This window comes from Triturus cristatus, chromosome 3_1 (assembly GCF_964204655.1).
Source record: "Triturus cristatus chromosome 3_1, aTriCri1.1, whole genome shotgun sequence".
Taxonomy (NCBI): domain Eukaryota; kingdom Metazoa; phylum Chordata; class Amphibia; order Caudata; family Salamandridae; genus Triturus; species Triturus cristatus.
The window spans coordinates 441,683,738-441,704,147 of NC_140583.1; the positions used below are offsets into that span (position 1 = coordinate 441,683,738).

Here is a 20,410-nt window from a genome sequence, read left to right on the forward strand (position 1 = left end):
AGGTAGAGTTAAAGTAGAGGAGAGGGTCACGTCTCTTTATTTTACATTCTCAGACATTCGTTTTAGGTTTGTCTATAGATTGCTTTTTCACTTGACGACCTCCTGTCGAGTTTGACATGTGGAAGGCTTTCGCATATTTGATGTGAAACACTGGAATGATCTACCTTTTTTTTTTTTTTGCATATCTAATGCTGATGAGCAGTGAAGTCCTGCAGTTAAGCCGATGTTATAGGGCCTTGTCAACAATCAGTTTTACTTCCATGTGTAGAAAACACATGATTATTATGATGAACGTGTTGACTTGTTGGCAAGGTGAGAATTGAGATAGCAGGACTTAAAATATTTTCGAAGGCTTTTAAGTTTATCTTCTACTCATTGCTAGTGGTTAGAGGTACATTACAACAGCAGAGTAGAAAGTTCTATGGTGGTTTAAGTGTTTGCGGTGTCCTGTTCCAGGACAGCTCAAGATCTAATATCTCATTGTGGAGAGGTTTGGGGCTGGAGCGTCAGTTAAATCTGTGACTTTCACATAGAGTGCAGTTTTGACACTCCTATTCTTCAAGGAGAGAGTACTATTTCTCCAAGCTTCTGCCTAATTCAGTTAGCCTCTGTCTATTCTGTAAAGATGGATGACTGGGCCATTGCGGCTGCCTCACTCGTCTAGTCTGAACCTCACATCGTTAATCTCATGAAGAGTTGTTCCATTAATTCTGTGACTTCAGCGCTAAAGTACACACACCAATGCAATCACATACTCGTGCTCTCTCACACACCCCATCCCTCTTTTTCACTGGGATAACTGCCTACCATGGGGCAATACTCCATGTAAATTCTAAATATTCTATGTGACACTTAACCTGTCAGTAGATGAAACTTGATCATTTTTAATGTTACGAAAACACAACTTTAGAGACAATATTTGACCCTGTATATTTAAAAAGAACACTTCTAGAACCACAAAAATGTATTTTATCTTAAATTTCAACAAATATTTATGTGGAACCATCTAGTTGTTTAGCACAATGACCTGTTTCATAAAAACAACACTTTCTATGTCTGTTAGTCCATAGCTATATTGCAAGGCTCATTAAGAAGAATACCATCCCTCTTAAAAATGGGACAAATACCATTGTTTGTACATTATCTAAGTGTATACCCTAAAATAATTGTAAAACTGTACTGGACAATAGTGATTGGTGGTATGTTGCTTTAGATAGACATTTGAACACTTGCCAACAACAATATTAATGTTCTTTAAAACGTCCAGAGTGTCCATAATTGTATGTTTCACATAGAATACCATATGGCTTTTCATACCCCATTGACCTGTCCCTGTTGTCAGCAGTCCAACAGGGTAGGACAAAGTTGTTGTAGAACCATATACAACAGAATATACTTTATTACTACACATACCAATGCCTCCCTCGTGACTCTCTGCCATCAATCATATCCAGTAAAAAAAGTACCTGTTATTACCTGACGGTTTCCTCATAAATTCTCTTCAAGATTACACAATTAAAATGTTTTTTGTCTGCTGCCACTATGTCATGGCTTGGACACACATTTTCACCCACACCTGCCAGCATCCCACTGTTTGCACAGAAGAGAGTAAAATAGCATCGTAGCAAATGGCTAGGCTGTTCTGTTTTTAGTGTTTGTTTTGTGGATTTTAGTGATGTTTTCTCAGTGTCTACCAAAGCTTTTGAAATCAGTGCTTATCAGTGTTTATTCAGTTACCTAACTCCCATGGTAGATACAACTATATTTTTTATCGTTTAGAAAACATGTTGCGATTTTTATAAAGCACAATATTAATTTAAAAAAGTAATGCAGTGTATGTTGACTTCTCATTGGCAGTGTGTTTAATGGACTTATGTTAGACTGTTTTAATCATATAAAGTCTGTTTATTACACTCTCACACTCACTCTGTCTGATAAGGTACTGTTATTGAGCTAAAAAGGTAAGAGTGCCATATTACAATGTTTTAATAAACAAATTCTTGGACACAGTTGCTGGTTATTCATCTACTCCTTACTGAATATTATGACATTGTAAGGGTTCTCAACCCTGCCAGCAGAATAGTACCTTGTAAAACCTTTAACATTTTAAATTACACCAGATTAATTTGTAGCCCTGTACTCTAAGGCAATTGAATCTGGAGGCGTTTAGCATGCTCGTCACTGTTGTTTGCACACTTATATGTGCCAAGTGTCCCCATAGAAAACGTTTCACCTTACGTCAGTCCTAACCTTTCAACAGACATCAAATTGCATCCTGGCACTTTAAATATTGCTGCAAACATTGTAACTATAGAATGAAAACCCCCACCAGTAAAAAAAAGTGCAGTTGGATAAAAAGCTAGGATTAGCTGACCATAATAATGGGACACCTTGCAGCTGTTAATATTGTTGATATGTGGAAAGTCTTGTGTCATGTTTTTACCACTATCCCATGTACATGGTGACAGTTTTCACAGGAACCGTGCATTAAATCTTTAAACCCTGGGGTATTTGGCAAGTGATGTGCAATCAATATTTGCTGTTAGACCTGTCAGCCTTAGGGTGGTCTTCCTCCAAACGTTTTGTACTGCACCCTATTCTTGCTGTATTTGTTCTTTTTAAAAAAAAATTATAAACATACTTTATTGATTCTATGAAATGTTGTGTCGCGTGAAAGCATTGATACAGTCAGTACATAGGCGGTTTGACAGGCAGAGAGTGAACATAAGTATAACTATACATTCGGAAGATAGATGCCTCTCATAGTGACGTATTGAGATTTTAGTACCAGCCTATTGTAACTCTTTTACTGGCTAATTATCAATCAAGGTCAAGATAACAGCAAAACAATCCCATACAACCCAACACCCCCTCCCTCTAGTCTGGCTCACCCCAACTAAAATAATTTGGGCCCGGTATTCAGCCTTGACCACCTGTATTCTCTGTGTTGGAGTCCAATATAGAGGGGTACAGCTCATCTCGCCGGTCCACGTGTCGGGCGGGGGATCCAATCCCAGCCTCGCATTGGAGGAGGAGCATATGCCCTACAAATGGTGTGGTATAGGGGGTTTGATTGCCTTAAGAGCCTCCAGCATCAGATCCCATTCCATGGAGATCGGTGTTTTCCTCAGCCCCTGATATTCTTCCCTCCTGATGATTGTGCTTTCTGCTCCGCCCTAACGGACTGCTTCCCCATGCCAGGAGTGTAATGTATTGGGGAGGTCCGATTACCCCCTCATAGTGATGGAGCGCTTCTCTATAAGTAGAGCTAGGTCAAGGAATCTGCGCTGCACTTTTTGTGACTTAGGACGGCGGTATAGCCCCAGTATACAACGCTCCACTGTGTCCCAACTAGAGATTCCTGGTTTGTTTCCTGTTATATGTGCTATCTCGGACCAGAACCCCCAAGACATGGGCACGTCCAAAGCATATGCTTTTGCTGTATTTGTTCTTGTTAGCTTTAGAACTGTGCAGTTTACCACTGCTAACCAGGGCTAAAGTGCTTGTGCCCTCTTCTTTGAATATGGTAAAATAGGCTTAGACCTGATTGGCATATTTAATGTATTTATAAGCCCCATGTAGAGTGGTATGCCATATACATAGGGCCTGTAAATTAAATACTACTAGTGGGCCTGAAGCACTTAATGTGCCACTCACTTAAGTAGTACCTTACAAAATGTCTCAGGCCTGCCATTGAAGCCTGAATCAGTTTAAAACTGGCAATTCATTTTGGCAATATAGCCCCCCTGCAAGCTTTAAACTTTGCTTTTATTGCATATCTGTCACCCCTAATGTAGGCATTTGATAGCCCATAGGGCATTGAGCATTGTAATTAAAAGTTTGGACATGTACTTTTAAGTTTTGCATGTCCTGGTAGTGAAAAACTCTTCTTTTTTCACCACATTGAGGGCTTCCTCTCCCATAGGATTACTTTGGGTTGCCTTATTACATTTAATCAGTGCTAACTTTTGATTGGGGACAGGTAAGCATTTCATGTTTGGTGTGTGAGCAATTGTAATTAAAAACCCTTTTTAATGATTAAGTCGGATTTTAAGTCGCAATTTTGAAAATTCACTCTTAGAAAGTTGGCATTTTCCTACCCTAGAACTATCTGGTGCCTGCAGCCTATGCTGGGTCACATGACTGGGTGTAGTTGGACTTTGTTCATTCCGCCCAGACAGGGATTAGGTATGCCTGGATGGGCCATCAACTGCCAGGATGTGGGGGCGGAGCTGGACACAACTTCACTTGCAACTGAATAGGCTGTGCTTAGCCTCCACACAAATACCTGGTCACCCCTGCATTGTTCATGCAGCCAGCCTGTAGCCAGGGCAGGAGGAGTCTGGAAACTTCAAGCACTTCAAATTGAATTCTCTAGAGATTTCTCCTACTTCAAAGAAGGCACCATGGATAGAAAGATGACCCTCAAACCCACTCTTCAGTTCACTTTTTGGACCTGCTGAAGGACTCTTAGAGGACGGCCTGCTGTGTACTCCACTAGACTGCTTTGTTGCACCTTGTAAGGATTGCTTTGCTGTCAAACTAGAAGAGGGTGACCCTGCTACTCCAAGAGACAGGGTTCCATATAGGACTTTATTTTCACAAATAATTTCTCATTCACCACTCGCCTAATTCACTTTCACAAAATCATATGCACCTCTATATATTAAAAATTGTTTACAAAGATTTACCTTGTCGGTCCCTTTGAAAACAGGTGTAGAGGTGCGTATGATTTTGTCAAAGTGAAGTACGCGTGTGGTGAATGTTTTAAATTCTCTAAGAGAAATTATTTGTGACAATAAAGGATTGCTTTGCTGCCTGGGGCCAACCCGCAGAGGCCTGCCCTGCTGTTTGAGCTCTGCTTCACCACTTGAACCCAGGACTACCAGAGTACCTTTTATTATACAGTTAATTAAAACCATAACATACAAACATCATATTGATACTTAATAAAATTTAAGGATTAAAAATTGTATACACATAAAATCTAGCAATACGAAATAAATGTCAATTCCAAAAGCAGCATTTCAGGTTGATGGCAATATATCACAATTAGCCGTTTAGTCCAAAAGGAAAGTGTATAGTGTGGAAGGCAATAACAAAAGTGTCCCAATGCTTGTTACTGATAGTTAACTTTCATCAAAGTTCATTTGTACAATAAGAATAGAACTTGTCGGTTTCTTAGTGCTGGGCATTGTGCAGTGCAGTTAAAATAATGTTAACAAACTTCCCAGCCCGTGCTAGAACTTGGGCTGAATTATTACTGAAGCACAAATCAGATGCTTCCCTACAATGTCTCAGTAACTTTTCCCGATAGACTGAGACGAGTAGACGTTGACGATCGTCAGCAAGATGAGGGCAACAACATAGCAGATGTAACCAAGACTCATGTGGATAATTGCAGAGCCTACATGTTAGCTGACCATTCCTCCGAGCCCACAGCGGGCTAAAATCATGAATTGGAAGGGCTAACAGCCTCATATAAATAACTTTATTGCGAGTCTGTGATTGGAGAGAGTAATTAAAATATGGTTGAGGTTTCACCTTGATATACAAGGCATCCAGAGCTGTAAGGAGTGGCTTTTTGGGAAGCCGAGGGATGTCTCTCTCGAATGACACTAGGGTAATTTGGCTTTTTATTGTTTTTTTTCCACGTTGACAGGGGAATGATTGGGTTAGAGAGGTTTATGATTTCAATCTTCAATGTGGAAATGGCCAAGTGCAGCTGTTTGTACCAAGGAGAGAGTTCGTCCGTGAACACTGATTGCAATTGTTCTACCAAAGTAACGCCAGGGCTAGTTTTCTGGCATCCTGATGAAAGTAAACCATCTTGAACCGGCACCTGAGTTCTAATCTCCCAAGTGGTGCCCCTTAAGTCCTGGACCCTTGGTGGTGGTGCTAAAGGTGCATGCCAAATAGCCAAAATCCAAATCTTGGGACTTCAAAATTTTTAGGCTAATACTGTGCTGAGAACTGAGAGAAGACCAAGACAAACCTGCTCATCTATCCGCCCGCGGTGCATCGCCAGTCAGCCTCCCTTCGCAGCAGCTCTTATTACGTTCTTCTCCGCAGCAGAAATCCTTTTCAGTGGCTCCAAAACAAATCGTTATCCAGCCTCCTGCAACTCTTGTTGGCTATAGCTTCCAGCTTTATCTTGCTAGAGATTTTTGACTTACAACAAAGAAATAAGTTTGAACGTAGAAATCTTCGCTACGACTTAAGTCCAGCGACTCTCCGATGACAACACTTCCTCCTTTTACACTGCCTGCAACCTTTCCCTGCTGAATTGTACCTTCTGAGACCCTTTTTCTTTGAAATTTGTTCTAAGTCCGATGCTAAGGACCGACAGGGCCCAATCAACTTCTTGAACCAGACTCGTGCTTCATCAAATCAGCCATATTTTTCAACTTTGACCTGTTCTCACGCTACTAGATGTCCGCGGTTGGTGCTTTGATCTTACAGGTGCTAGATTTTTCCTTAACCTTTAAAAATTGATATCTACTGAATTGATTTTGTTTTTTTGTCAAATAATTTATCAAAATTGACTCAATTTTTTTAAATTGGTGTGGAATTTTTCTTGTGCTGTGTTTTTACCTTATTGCTGTTTGTGTGCTTCATAAATACTGTTACACATGGCTTCAAAGCTAAGCCTGACTGCTATTGTGCCAAGATACCAGAGGGCTAAACACAGGTTCATTTAGTTACTTTTTGTGGTTGACCCTGACAGGGATTGTGGCTATTGCTTGGCCAGGGTTAACACCCCCCAGTCAACCAACATTCCAATTTCTCACACTTGTTTGTTAGAAAAGGGGGCTGATGTATCAAAGGGTGTTTTAAAAAAAAAAACATTTTTGTCCTCATTGTGCAATGTTTAGGAGAGAGGAGTATCAAGGGCCCCAGTCCTATCTGACTTAGTCTTGAGGTGCTCCTTTGTAGTTGTGGAATCTGGGGTTGAAGAAGAAGTTCCCAGTTTTCCCAGGTGTGGGAGCCCCCTTATGTCCACTTCCTTATTTTGCCGCCTGCTGGGGGGAGCTAGCCATTATGGCTACTCATTTCAAGCCCTTGCTTGAAGGCCATTGCCATTGCTTAATCATTGGACTTACTTTGCAAGTTCATGCTTTGTATTAGTTTAGGAAGTCTTCAAGTACGATTATTATGTTGTTCCCAGATACCCCAAAATGTATATCTCTTACTTACCCTCCCACACTTATCTAGATAGTATGTTCTCTGAATTGAGGCTAGCCATTCTCTGTGTTGGCGGTACCGGTTTCACTCACTTTATACAGATTTCTCTTCTGGCCAACAATATTAATAGGAAAAGGAGATTTTCACGATCTTTATCTAGTTTCTGATAGCCTGAGATGTTCTGGTCTATCCCAAAAATAACAAGATCCATGCTTTCCTTGATTGGTAGGCCCAGGAGAAGCTTGAGAATCTTACCCGCCTCGTTCCAAAACTGCTCGAGGAGGGGGCACTGCCGGAACATATGGAGATCATACGCTCTTCCTTCCCCACATTTTGGACAGCTTCTCACCTTTTGCTTATTGATCTTGGATAGCTTCTTCGGAGTCCAGTATGCTCTGTGGGTAGTAAACAGGTGATTTTTTCTCAAAGGGGTGGATTTTACTATGCGCCAACATGTAGCCATAGATACTTGCCATATGTGTGTTATATCCAGCGTCGGTAACTCTTTCCCCCATATCTCGTTTGGAATCATGAAATCCTTTTCCCCCGCCTGAATAAGCGTCCAGTACCAACAGGAGATTTCTTTCTTGGGTATCATATTTCTTTGGAGTATTTTCTCTATCTCCTGTTCCTTCTTCTTCTTCTCTAAGGCTGTCGATCCAGTTCTGCAGCTGGTAATATTTAAATTTTGAAATGGTACCCTCGGTCTTGATTACGAGAGCATCCCTGTTGATAGTTGAGTTTTGCTCTATAAGCTCGCCCCGTTTATTTATACCTCTTTCCTTTAAGGCATTCCGGTGTACCAAGCGAGTCCCATATAGGAGCGAGATCACTGTAGTAGGGTATTTTCCAAGTACTCCTTATCAGGCACCATAGTTTTGCTGCTGATCAGAGGGTCTTCAGTTTAATTTTTTTTAAGAATTTGGGGTGTCCAAATATATACAGAAAGTGTCTGTCATTATTATTAAGTAGCGCCTGTAGGTGTGGGGGGTAGACCTCATAGCAGTCCAGTAGTATTCTTGAGTATTTGAACTGAAAAGCCTTACAGTATTCCAACAGATCCAGGCTTGCTATCCCTCCCTGGTTTTTCTTCCTTCTTTATTTTTTCCAGGCAATTCTTATCCCTTCCACGGCCCAAATAAAGCTGTTTATTTCTCCTTGTAATTTTTTCAACCATTCTTTCTTATATTCCAACGGTATAGCGCTGATAATGTATGTACATTTAGGGACGATTGACATTTTAATTACATTGGATTTTCCCATAAAGGTTAGTGGAAGCCCACCCCATACATTGAGAAGATTCCTTCCCCCAAAATTCTATGAAAATTCACATTTATTATTTGTTTAATGTATTTTACTAACTCTTAGCCAAGATACTTTATTTTTGTTTTCACCAAAGGGTTTTTAGAGTCACAATTCCAGTCCAAGATCTCAGATTTTGATTCATTTATCATATATCCTGATACTTTTCCATACTGGGCCGTAACCTCCTCTATTGCTGGAAGAGAAAGTGCTAACTTACTAGAGAATAGCATCAGGTCATGAGCATACAGTGCCACTTTTTTCTCCCAGCCCTGATATGTAAATGATATAATCTCAGAGTTTCCACTTAATAAACAGGCCAGTGGTTCTATATAGAGATTAAACAATAAAGGGGATAGGGGACAGCCCTGTTTTGTGCCTCTCTTAGTTTTGTCAGTAAGACTATTGTTCACTAGGACCTTTGCTGTGGGGCTGTTATAGATTTGTTTTATGGCCTTTTGGAAGGTTTTTTCCAGGTTAAACTTCCCTAGGGCTTCATTTAGAAAAGACCAGCTGACTCTGTCAAATGCTTTGGCGGCATCAAAGGTGATAATTGACAGCGGAGTGTTGTACTGAGTGACTATGTCAATTGCTCCTATTAGCTCTTGAGTAAATTCTTGTATTTGTCTCCCTTTGATAAAACCTTTGTGGTTGGGATGGACTAAAGACCCTGCAACCTTACTAAGCCGTTTGGCCAATACTGTGTATACATTTTGTAGTCTGAATTTAGAAGTGATATCGGCCTATAGGATTCACATTTTGTTGCATCTTTCCCTGGTTTTAGCAGAATGAATCAGGGAGATCTTTCTGAGCTAAAAAGACTTCATTCAAAAGCTCAGTCATTGGAGTGACCAGGACGCTTTGCAAATTAACATATATATCATTGGGGAGTGCATCCAGCAACACGCCACCTTCACCCTTTTTAGGCTTATAATTACTTCTGTCACTTCTTCTTTTGTAATTTCCTGGTTAAGTTCCTCCTTCTGCTCTTGATTCAAAGATGGAAGTGTTATTTTATTTAAGAAGCTAATTATTTCTCCTTGTGTAGCCAAGGATTCTTCCAAGTATAAATCTTCAAAAGGTTTTACAAAAGCTTCTCTGATTGCTGCATCGTTGGTGCTGTCAGTGCTGTGGGGAGGTTGATTACCTGTTTGGATACTTGCTACTGGATTTAGGGTTTGGTCTGTTTTTAATTTCCACGCCAGTATTTTCCCACATCCTTCGCCATATTTATACTGCGAGAGTTTGCTTACCTTTCATTTGTTCCTTATTATTGGTTCCAGAATGTACGAAAGAGCCTCCTTCTTCATGTTTTTTTCTCTTTTTCCAGTTTTGCTATTTCCTTCTGGGTTTCCTTTTCTAACAATTCACACTCCCAACGATTTTTTTCATTTTCTATCTGCTTAATAAGGGACTGGGTGTTCTTATGTTTATAGGCAGCGACATTTTTTTTATCTTCCCTCTCGTAACTGCCCTATATGCATCCCAGACTACTTGTGAAGAGGTGCCACCTCCATATAATTAAAAAACGAAAGCGTTTTCTCTAGCTAGTGCTTCGATATTAAGCAGATCTAAAAAAAAATATGGTCAACGGTCCACCTTGAAGGGGGTGAGGTGTTTCTGGGCGAAAGTCGCATCAAAACTGCCGAATGATCAGTGGGGTGGTCGATGTTCTACCTTTGGTGTGATACTGGCCATTCACCTATCTATAAGAAAAAAACCTATTCTAGAGGCATGGTTATGCTTCTTGTTCTGGAACGTGAAACCGTGTGACTTATTCCCCTTATCTTTACAGATGTCTATAATCCCCAGGTCTTTAATGAAAAGTCCTACCCACTCTCTCATTTTGTGTAGGTTCGCTCTGTTTCTAGCCGGCATCGGTTCACATTCGGGTTCAAAATTATATTAAAATCACCTCCCATTATGATAGGGGACTGGGCGTTCAGTAACTGTGAATAGATTTTTTGAAGTGGAATAGGATCATCCATTTTAGGCCCATAATAGCCCACCACTGTATATAGGGTATTAAAATCCTTACTTTATCTCATCTCCCCTTTAAATCCACCTCTGCTGAATCAATCCTTGCCTTAAGGGATTTTTTGAAAAGGATCGCCACTCCTTTCGTACAGCATTCTTGGTTTGTGCAGGTATATGTATCCACCCACTTCTGGTATTTGATTGTCTAGTCATTCTTTTTGTAAGAGGTGGGTTTCTTATAATATAATTATCTCACTGTCTATTGTCTTCAGATACTCCATGTTTTTCTGTCTACGTCTTTTTATTCTAAGACCATTTACGTTCCATGATAATATATTAACTGTCTTCATGTTTGTTGTTTCTTTCCTCTCTAACAAAGCCCCCAGCACTTATCACACTTATCGCCTTTTCCTAGAACCCTTCTTCCTTATCATTGCACACTTTGGACTTTTTTCTTTTTCCCCCCTAACTTGCTCCCCACCCTGTGCTGTTTTTATTTTATTTTTACCCTTAAACCCCACCCCCTGGAGAAGCTCCCATTTCTATTTTGGACAGATTCCTGTCCTTGTGAGCCCTTCATCCTCTGGGTGAGAACTATACTGCTTCTAGGTGTGATCTTTTTGTTGCTTTTTTATATGATCAATTAGGCATTCCGCTTCTTTAGGGCCTCTGATCTTATGCATTTTATTCTCCCACATAATCCGCAATGAGGCGTAAAATCGCATCTGGACTATTGTGCCTAGGGACTTTAGTTGTTGCATTAACTGGCCTAATTCCCATTGCCTGTCTTGTGTCACCTTGGCAATGTCTGATCTAATTCGGAAAGACCAGCCATCTTTACTGAAGGACCCTGCCCTTAAAGCTTCGCTGAGGATTTTCTCTTTGAGAACATATGTTTTAAAATTGATTAGTATCTTCCTTGGGTTCTTCCTCAATTTCCCTCTGCCAAACGGGTCACGGTGAACTCCTTGGATATCGTCTGCTAGGTTACTCGCCTTTGCCCAGGGGAATGTCTCTTCAAGCAACATGATTGTGAATTTTCTGACATCCTCCCCTTGCAGGCCCTCCGGTATATTGAGTACCCTCAGATTATTCCTTCTGGCTTGGTTTTCCAGCGATTCCATCTTGTCTCTAATATCCGATTCTGCGGTTGTTAAGAGTTTAATTTCTTTCTGATTTATTTCCACTTTTTTGCTTATGGTGTCTACTGACGTCTTCACGATTGTCACTCTCTCCATTAGAACGTTGATCTTCTGATCCAGTGCCTCACATGATTCCTAAATTTTTATTTGGTTTCTTTCTGATGTTGCGAAATTGGTCCTCATTTCCACAAGCAAGGCGTCCATTAGTTTTTCTGTGGTATTCTGCGGTGGTGGGTTTTGTTGCTCTGCTTGCTGTGAGCCTGCAGTAGCTGAGGTTTGGTTTTTTTGTGGCCATGTCTGAGGGTCCGGTGCTTCCAGCACTCTATACCTGCTGCCATCCATTTTTCCTAGTGCCTCTGTTGCCCCTGTTGCCCCTCTCCCTGTTTCCTCAGTCCCTGACCCTCTCTGCTTTTCCTGTACTATGAAGTATGACCTCAGAGAAGGGGTGACTTTCAAAAGTGTACCCGGGCCAGTGGCCCCTAATTTTCTCACTCTTTATTTTTAGCGTTTTTGGGTGATAGGGTGGCCCGTTCCTTAGCAGGATATTGGGTGTTCAGACTGCTATCCCCCTACTTCATAGGCAGTAGCTTTTAGTTGTAGACACCTCAATGTCTATATCAAGTTTTTTATTTCCAGGATGAGGGAGGGCTGATGTACTTTCCTCGCCCCACCTTACATTCATTATAGTTTCTATGCCTGATAGTTTTCCACTTACACGTTCTTTCCCTTTTTCTCCCTGCTCATCCCGGGACCCAGTTTCACTTACCCAACGACCTCGCTGTGAACCTCTGCTTCTTTCTGCCCCCCCTTGATCGGATTGAGGGTTCCGGTGTGTTCTCACTACCCTCAGTCCTGCTGCTGCTGTACCTGCCTAACTCTACCTGGATCGAGGTTCTTCTTTGCAGCGGCACTCTAGTGGCGGCCCCCCTGCTGCTGCAACACGCAGTAATAGCTTCCACCTATACACCTCCTGGCCAGAGTGCGCAGCGGCTCGTTACCGCCTCCCTCCTTCCTAGTTCCGCCCATTTCATCCACGATCCCGATCCTACGGCCGGTCGCTGCCCTTAACTCCTCCACCTCCGCTAGATCCCCGCTTGACTGCCGTAAGTTTTCGAACTCCTGATGGTTTGGATTCTTTCCCGCTTGTATTTTCAGAGTGCCGTTTTAATTTCACCACACTGCATCCATTATTACACCATTGTCAGGCCCAGAGGCTCGCAGCTCCTGACCGGACTCTTTAGCCGGCCGCCATCTTCTCCCCCCGTCTCTCTTACAGGTTGTTTTTCGGCTATCAAAGGGTTTTACCAATTCTGTGTTTTGGGTAAATGTGATACTACACATTGGCCAGGATTCTTATGAGCCAGCCATTTCATCAACAAGTGAAAGAAATAAACACTGCCAAAAGATAAAATATGTTTTTAATGTTCCCAGATTCTCTACAGCGCATAATATAATTCGATCACGCCTAAAACATGCCTCTAAACCCTGTGCCTTGGTGCTCGGGTATAGTACTGTAAAAACAACAATTGATGGATAGAATGCAGAACAATGTCATACATTCACCCCAGTACAGAGATCTGGGCCTAAATCCATCGTTTTTTTACTCACCATGCCATTCCAGTTTGAACCTAGCCATATGCAAATCAGTCTTGACCCTGTGCCTCATGGGAACAGTCCAGCCCGAACTGCCAAGCCAGGTCCTCCCTGGACTGGAAACAAGCATCCTAGGACCGGTTTCGGGGTTTCACCCCTCTTCTGCCAGGATAGCTTGATTCCAGTGGCATGGAGCGCACGGGACTCACGTCTGAGCATACCCGTCCCACTCAGGGTGACAAATGCAAAAACAACAATTGATGGACAGAATGCAGAACAATGTCATACATTCACCCCAGTACAGAGATCTGGGCCTAAATCCATCGTTTTTTTGCTCACCATGCCATTCCAGTTTGAACCTAGCCATATGCAAATCAGTCTTGACCCTGTGCCTCATGGGAACAGTCCAGCCCGAACTGCCAAGCCAGGTCCTCCCTGGACTGGAAACAAGCATCTTAGGACCGGTTTCGGGGTTTCACCCCTCTTCAGCCAGGATAGCTTGATTCCAGTGTCATGGAGAGCACGGGACTCACGTCTGAGCATACCCGTCCCACTCAGGGTGACAAATGCAAAAACAACAATTGATGGGCAGAATGCAGAACAATGTCATACATTCACCCCCGTACAGAGATCTGGGCCTAAATCCATCGTTTTTTTGCTCACCATGCCATTCCATTTTGAACCTAGCCATATGCAAATCAGTCTTGACCCTGTGCCTCATGGGAACAGTCCAGCCCGAACTGCCAAGCCAGGTCCTCCCTGGACTGGAAACAAGCATCCTAGGACCGGTTTCGGGGTTTCACCCCTCTTCAGCCAGGATAGCTTGATTCCAGTGGCATGGAGAGCACGGGACTCACGTCTGAGCATACCCGTCCCACTCAGGGTGACAAATGCAAAAACAACAATTGATGGACAGAATGCAGAACAATGTCATACATTCACCCCAGTACAGAGATCTGGGCCTAAATCCATCATTTTTTTGCTCACCATGCCATTCCAGTTTGAACCTAGCCATATGCAAATCAGTCTTGACCCTGTGCCTCATGGGAACAGTCCAGCCCGAACTGCCAAGCCAGGTCCTCCCTGGACTGGAAACAAGCATCCTAGGACCGGTTTCGGGGTTTCACCCCTCTTCAGCCAGGATAGCTTGATTCCAGTGGCATGGAGAGCACGGGACTCACGTCTGAGCATACCCGTCCCACTCAGGGTGACAAATGCAAAAACAACAATTGATGGACAGAATGCAGAACAATGTCATACATTCACCCCAGTACAGAGATCTGGGCCTAAATCCATCATTTTTTTGCTCACCATGCCATTCCAGTTTGAACCTAGCCATATGCAAATCAGTCTTGACCCTGTGCCTCATGGGAACAGTCCAGCCCGAACTGCCAAGCCAGGTCCTCCCTGGACTGGAAACAAGCATCCTAGGACCGGTTTCAGGGTTTCACCCCTCTTCGGCCAGGATAGCTTGATTCCAGTAGCATGAAGAGCACGGGACCCACGTCTGAGCATACCCGTCCCACTCAGGTTGACAAATGCAAAAACAACAATTGATGGACAGAATGCAGAACAATGTCATACATTCACCCCAGTACAGAGATCTGGGCCTAAATCCATCATTTTTTTGCTCACCATGCCATTCCAGTTTGAACCTAGCCATATGCAAATCAGTCTTGACCCTGTGCCTCATGGGAACAGTCCAGCCCGAACTGCCAAGCCAGGTCCTCCCTGGACTGGAAACAAGCATCCTAGGACCGGTTTCGGGGTTTAACCTCTCTTCAGCCAGGATAGCTTGATTACAGTGGCATGGAGAGCACGGGACTCACGTCTGAGCATACCCGTCCCACTCAGGGTGACAAATGCAAAAACAACAATTGATGGACAGAATGCAGAACAATGTCATACATTCACCCCAGTACTGAGATCTGGGCCTAAATCCATCGTTTTTTTGCTCACCATGCCATTCCAGTTTGAACCTAGCCATATGCAAATATCTTGACCCTGTGCCTCATGGGAACAGTCCAGCCCGAACTGCCAAGCCAGGTCCTCCCTGGACTGGAAACAAGCATCCTAGGACCGGTTTCGGGGTTTCACCCCTCTTCAGCCAGGATAGCTTGATTCCAGTGGCATGGAGAGCACGGGACTCACGTCTGAGCATACCCGTCCCACTCAGGGTGACAAATGCAAAAACAATTATTGATGGACAGAATGCAGAACAATGTCATACATTCACCCCAGTACAGAGATCTGGGCCTAAATCCATCGTTTTTTTGCTCACCATGCCATTCCAGTTTGAACCTAGCCATATGCAAATCAGTCTTGACCCTGTGCCTCATGGGAACAGTCCAGCCCGAACTGCCAAGCCAGGTCCTCCCTGGACTGGAAACAAGCATCCTAGGACCGGTTTCGGGGTTTCACCCCTCTTCAGCCAGGATAGCTTGATTCCAGTGGCATGGAGAGTACGGGACTCACGTCTGAACATACCCGTCCCACTCAGGGTGACAAATGCAAAAACAACAATTGCGCACTTTGCCACTGGATTCAAGCAAGCCTGGCTGAAGACGGCTGAAATGCCAGAAACCGGTCCTAGGAAGCTTGTTTCCGGTCCAGGGAAGGCATGGCTTGGCAGTTCGGGCTGGACTGTTCCCATGAGGCACAGGGTCAGACTGATTTGCATATGGCCATGTCTGAACTGGGGTGGCAGAGTGGGCTAAAGAACGGTGATGGATCAAACCCAGATCTGTTGACTGGGTGTGAGGGTTTGATTGGTTCTGATGCTCCGTCCATCACCACCCCCTTTTGTACCGCTTTGTTCGCCATAAGTTGGCAGGGTATGCTCAGACGTGAGTCCCTTGCTCACTTTGCCACTGCATTCAAGCAAGCCTGGCTGAAGACGGCTGAAATGCCAGAAACCGGTCCTAGGAAGCTTGTTTCCGGTCCAGGGAAGGCATGGCTTGGCAGTTCGGGCTGGACTGTTCCCATGAGGCACAGGGACAGACTGATTTGCATATGGCCATGTCTGAACTGGGGTGGCAGAGTGGGCTAAAGAACGGTGATGGATCAAACCCAGATCTGTTGACTGGGTGTGAGTGTTTGATTGGTTCTGATGCTCCGTCCATCACCACCCCCCTTTTTGTACCGCGGGTATAGTACTGTGTCACAATCTTCATGATGGAAATGCAGTGGTAAGTTGTTTCCTCTGCTGAAATCATACCACAGTATGACTATTCTTGTTCCTTTGTGTGTAACAAAACAACATTTCACTTTTTGCATTCTATTGTAAGACAATAAAGACAACGTTAGCTGTCTGTCAGATCGTATGAAACCATTAGATAGTAATATACAAAGAGAGGAGCAATAGTTCGTCAATTGCTAAAGAAGCACATTTACTTATAAAATAGCCAGACCTGTTGAATCGGACATTGCTTGTTTCACAAAGGTCCTAATTCTGATTCAGCCACTAGTCAACATTTGGTTGCAAACAGCAGTTTGTCTACGCTTGAATATTTGTTGAAGGTGTGTTCAATTACTACAAGGACCAGTGGTTTTCCTGGCACAAATTCTGCCATGTAAAACCTGGAGAAATGTGTGCTGTACAGAAATAAATAGTTTGAGTTTTTATGTAGGCAATAGAAAACACTCAAATCCAGTGTTGTCCTGCCTTTTTCAGCCGTTCGACCAGTGAATGTTGCAATGGTAGGATAATACTGCTCCCAAGTAAAAATCGAAACGATGTTGGTTGTTCCCCATGCTTTATAGAAGTACCATTGCACATAGGCTCTTGGAGTGAACTCCTGTGTTTCACACAGTTTATCTTCATTGCATTTTGAGAGACATCTATACCATCACAATTAGTTAGCCTCTTTCTTAACAAATTTGGTCTTCTCTTGGTCATGTTTAGAAACATTGATTTGATCCGAATACAGTAAACTACATCTGCCACTTATCTATCATTTTGCTCTAACCAAAATAATTTTTTTCAAGGGATGATATAGCCAAGCTATAGTCTTGCAGTGTGATTACTCAGTTAAATGCTGTGACTGCAGGTTTTACTGACTATTACCTCCTGTTTATGAAGATGAAACCGGCCATCCTGGTGCACATTACGGACCATCTCTAAGCTTTGGAAACAAGTTTGGTTTACTTATGTGACTATTGTCAGAAGTTACTTTTGGATAAGACCAGGAAAACCAAAATTGTCTTGTGTTCTTTGAAAGAAATGAGAGTCAACCTACAAATGATTGGTTTTTTTGGGTTTTTTTTTTTTTTTAACTTTTTTGTCCTCATCTGCCAGACAAGTTTCAATATGCAATCTTGTAGGTTTACACACATTGTGCTGCCTCAGTTGCCAAGACTGGTTGGGGCAGTAATAGAACGGAAAGCTCACCCCTCAGCAACATGTTTCAACCAACAATGATCACTAATTTGCTACCAGACAGGCAATTGCTAAAGTCCAGCCAAGGTACTAAACTTAGCACCATGAAACAAGTAACCCCCGGAATTAGGTTGATGGCATAATCATTGGACCTGGGGGGGAAAAAAAAAAAACCAGATGTTCAATGAACCCAATTCAGGAGGTGCCAGAAAGATCTTGTATCTGGATTACCAGTTCTAGCCAGGTCTAGCTTAGAGACCAGCAAAGTAGAAGCATACCAGTCATTAATAGAAGGAGATGAAGAATCCTTCCATTTTCTGCATATCTCCCTCCTGGCTAGCAGGATGGCATAAAAAATAAGCTTTTTTGCCAAGGAGGGGACCCCTTGGTAGCAACCAAAAATTACTTATGTTAAATCTAGGGTAATGTTAACTCCAACAGAAAGTGAAAGAGTCTTACTAATGGCATCCCAAAATGGGGACAAATGTGGGCAATCAAAGAAATGTGAATGTCAGAAGCAGCCACCAAACCACACTTCGCACAGGCCACACTACTCCCCTCAGTAAATTTAGAAAGACGAAGGGGTGAGTAGTATGCTCGATGAATGGTGAAAAGATGGTTCCTGCGTAACCATGCAGGCTTGACAATATCCCACATCATCTTACAAGACGAATTCCAAAGATGTTGTAAATCGGAATTGATGACGTGTTGAGACCAAAGATCCTCTGGCAGTGAAAAAGTTCCGTCCATTTCCTCCAAGATTAAATTATACCACAGTGAAATTTCCTTCTTGGCAGTCGGCTTATCTGCCAAAAGCGTTATAAGATAACTATATGCGCCCAAGGGATATTTAACACCATGTGGAGGTTGAACAGAGTATGCACGAGACCAGCTCAACATCTGAAGATATTTAAGCCTGGAGAAGTGTGGACCAATTTTTGTGCAAAGATAATCCCAGGGTAACAAGTCCCCGTCAACAAATAGGTTACCCCACTCCTCCAGCCCTGCCTCTCTCATAGGTGTAGCTAGTGCATCCCCTAACCATGCTGGACCATCAGGAAGGCCCCACAACGGTGTCCTACTTCCATAGTAACCAACTTTAATTGCTTTAGACATCTGGGCCCACATTCTTGCCATACCTCTTAAAATTTTCAATTTAATTTTTTTGAAAAACTTGGGGTTTCCAAATTTAAAAAGAAACCCTGACTGACTTACACCTTCTACATCCAATAACATTGAATAGAGGGAACCCACTGCAACCCCTACTGGTCTCTTTAATAGAATCCTGGCATGTGAAAGCTGGAAAGCCCAGGCATAAGCCTGGAGATCAGGAGCAGCAAGCCCTCCTTTTTCCCTACGTCTCCTAATTTTTTTCCAGGAGATTCTTGGCAGATGTTTATTCCAAATAAAGGTGCTAATATCCGACTGTAATTTCCTGATAGAGGCGGGATCAAAACATAAAGGTATCGCATTAAACAAAAAAGAAACCTTAGGCAAGATGGACATTTTGACAAGGCTGACCCTGCCCAGTAGGGAGAGTGGAAGATGGGCCCAGGACTGGAGCAACCTACGACAATCCTTTGCAATTTTTAAAAAATTAGTAGTAGTAATCTGATCGAGGTCAGATACAATATCCAAACCTAAGTATCTCATCCGTCTCGCCGGCCGGATTTCCGAATCAAAGGTACTTTGATCAATATTCCAGGTCATCATCTCAGTCTTTAGAGCATTAATCTCATATCCAGAGACCATCCCAAACTCCGAAGCCAGCCTGAATATTGCTGGGAGGGCCTCATGCGGATCAGAGGTAAATATGAGAATATCGTCGGCGTAAAGTGCCACCTTTCTCTCCCAGCCCCTGTACGCAAATGCCTTGATGTTAACACTATCCCTCAAAATCTGGGCAAAGGGTTCAGCATATAAATCGAACAGGAGTGGGGAGAGAGGACATCCCTGTCTGGTACCCCTCGAGATGTCAAATGAGTCGGAGAGTATACCATTAACCAAGACACGGGCACTAGGGTTACTATAGAGAAGACTAATCGCCTGACGAAATCTACTCCCCACGCCAAACTTTGCCAATGCCTCCGACAGATACAACCAATTAACTCTGTCGAAGGCCTTGGTGGCGTCCAGCGTGAGAACCGCCAAGGGCAAAGACTTCAAACATGCCATATCTATTGATCCAATCAAATCAAAAGTTAGTTCAAAAAGCTGTCGCCCCTTAATAAATATTAGACATGATCGACATGTAAAATGGAAGGAGCGACCAAGGCCAATCTATTTGCAAGAATGGAGGCAAAGATCTTATAGTCTCCATTCAAAACAGAGATTGGCCTATAGGAGCCACAGGCGGTTGGAGACTTCCCTGGTTTCAAAATAACAGTTATGGATGCGTTATCCCATGACACAGGTGGTCGTACTCCATCTAGCAGTATCTGATTGAACAATGTAACCAGGAAAGGAACAAGTTCCTGCTCCAAAGATTTATATATTTCAGCAGGCAGCCCATCAGGCCCAGAGGCCTTGCCTTTCCTGGCATCCCGAATGGCTTTCCTTACCTCCTCTTCCGAGATTTTACTATCTAGCATTGCTGACTGATCAACAGAGAGTTTTGGTAGATCTATTTTCCCAAGCCATTCATTAATCATATCAGTATCCAATTTCTTATCTTCATGATAAATATCTTGATAGTAATCTTTAAATGCTGCTCTAATATCTGCATCAGAAGAAAGAGGGACATTATTGACATAGATCTGGTTGATGTTGTTACGAACCTGATCAGTTTTTACTTTCCATGCCAATAATTTACCAGCACACTCTCCATACTGAA

The 20,410-nt window shown here is 42.9% G+C and overlaps 1 protein-coding gene across 5 annotated transcripts in view; it reads left to right on the forward strand.

Annotated features, from left to right (window-relative positions):
- The window catches only part of AFG2B (AAA ATPase AFG2B), a 271,306-nt gene that overhangs the window by 27,769 nt on the left and 223,127 nt on the right, over positions 1 to 20,410 (forward strand). Inside the window, exon 1 of one of the 5 annotated variants that reach the window (XM_085644233.1) lies at positions 12,645 to 12,709. The exons of the other annotated variants lie outside the window; for them this stretch is intronic. The gene's annotated coding sequence lies outside the window, so the exon portion shown is untranslated. Of the gene's footprint in view, positions 1 to 12,644; positions 12,710 to 20,410 lie in introns of those variants that run through there. 5 annotated transcript variants of the gene reach the window in all.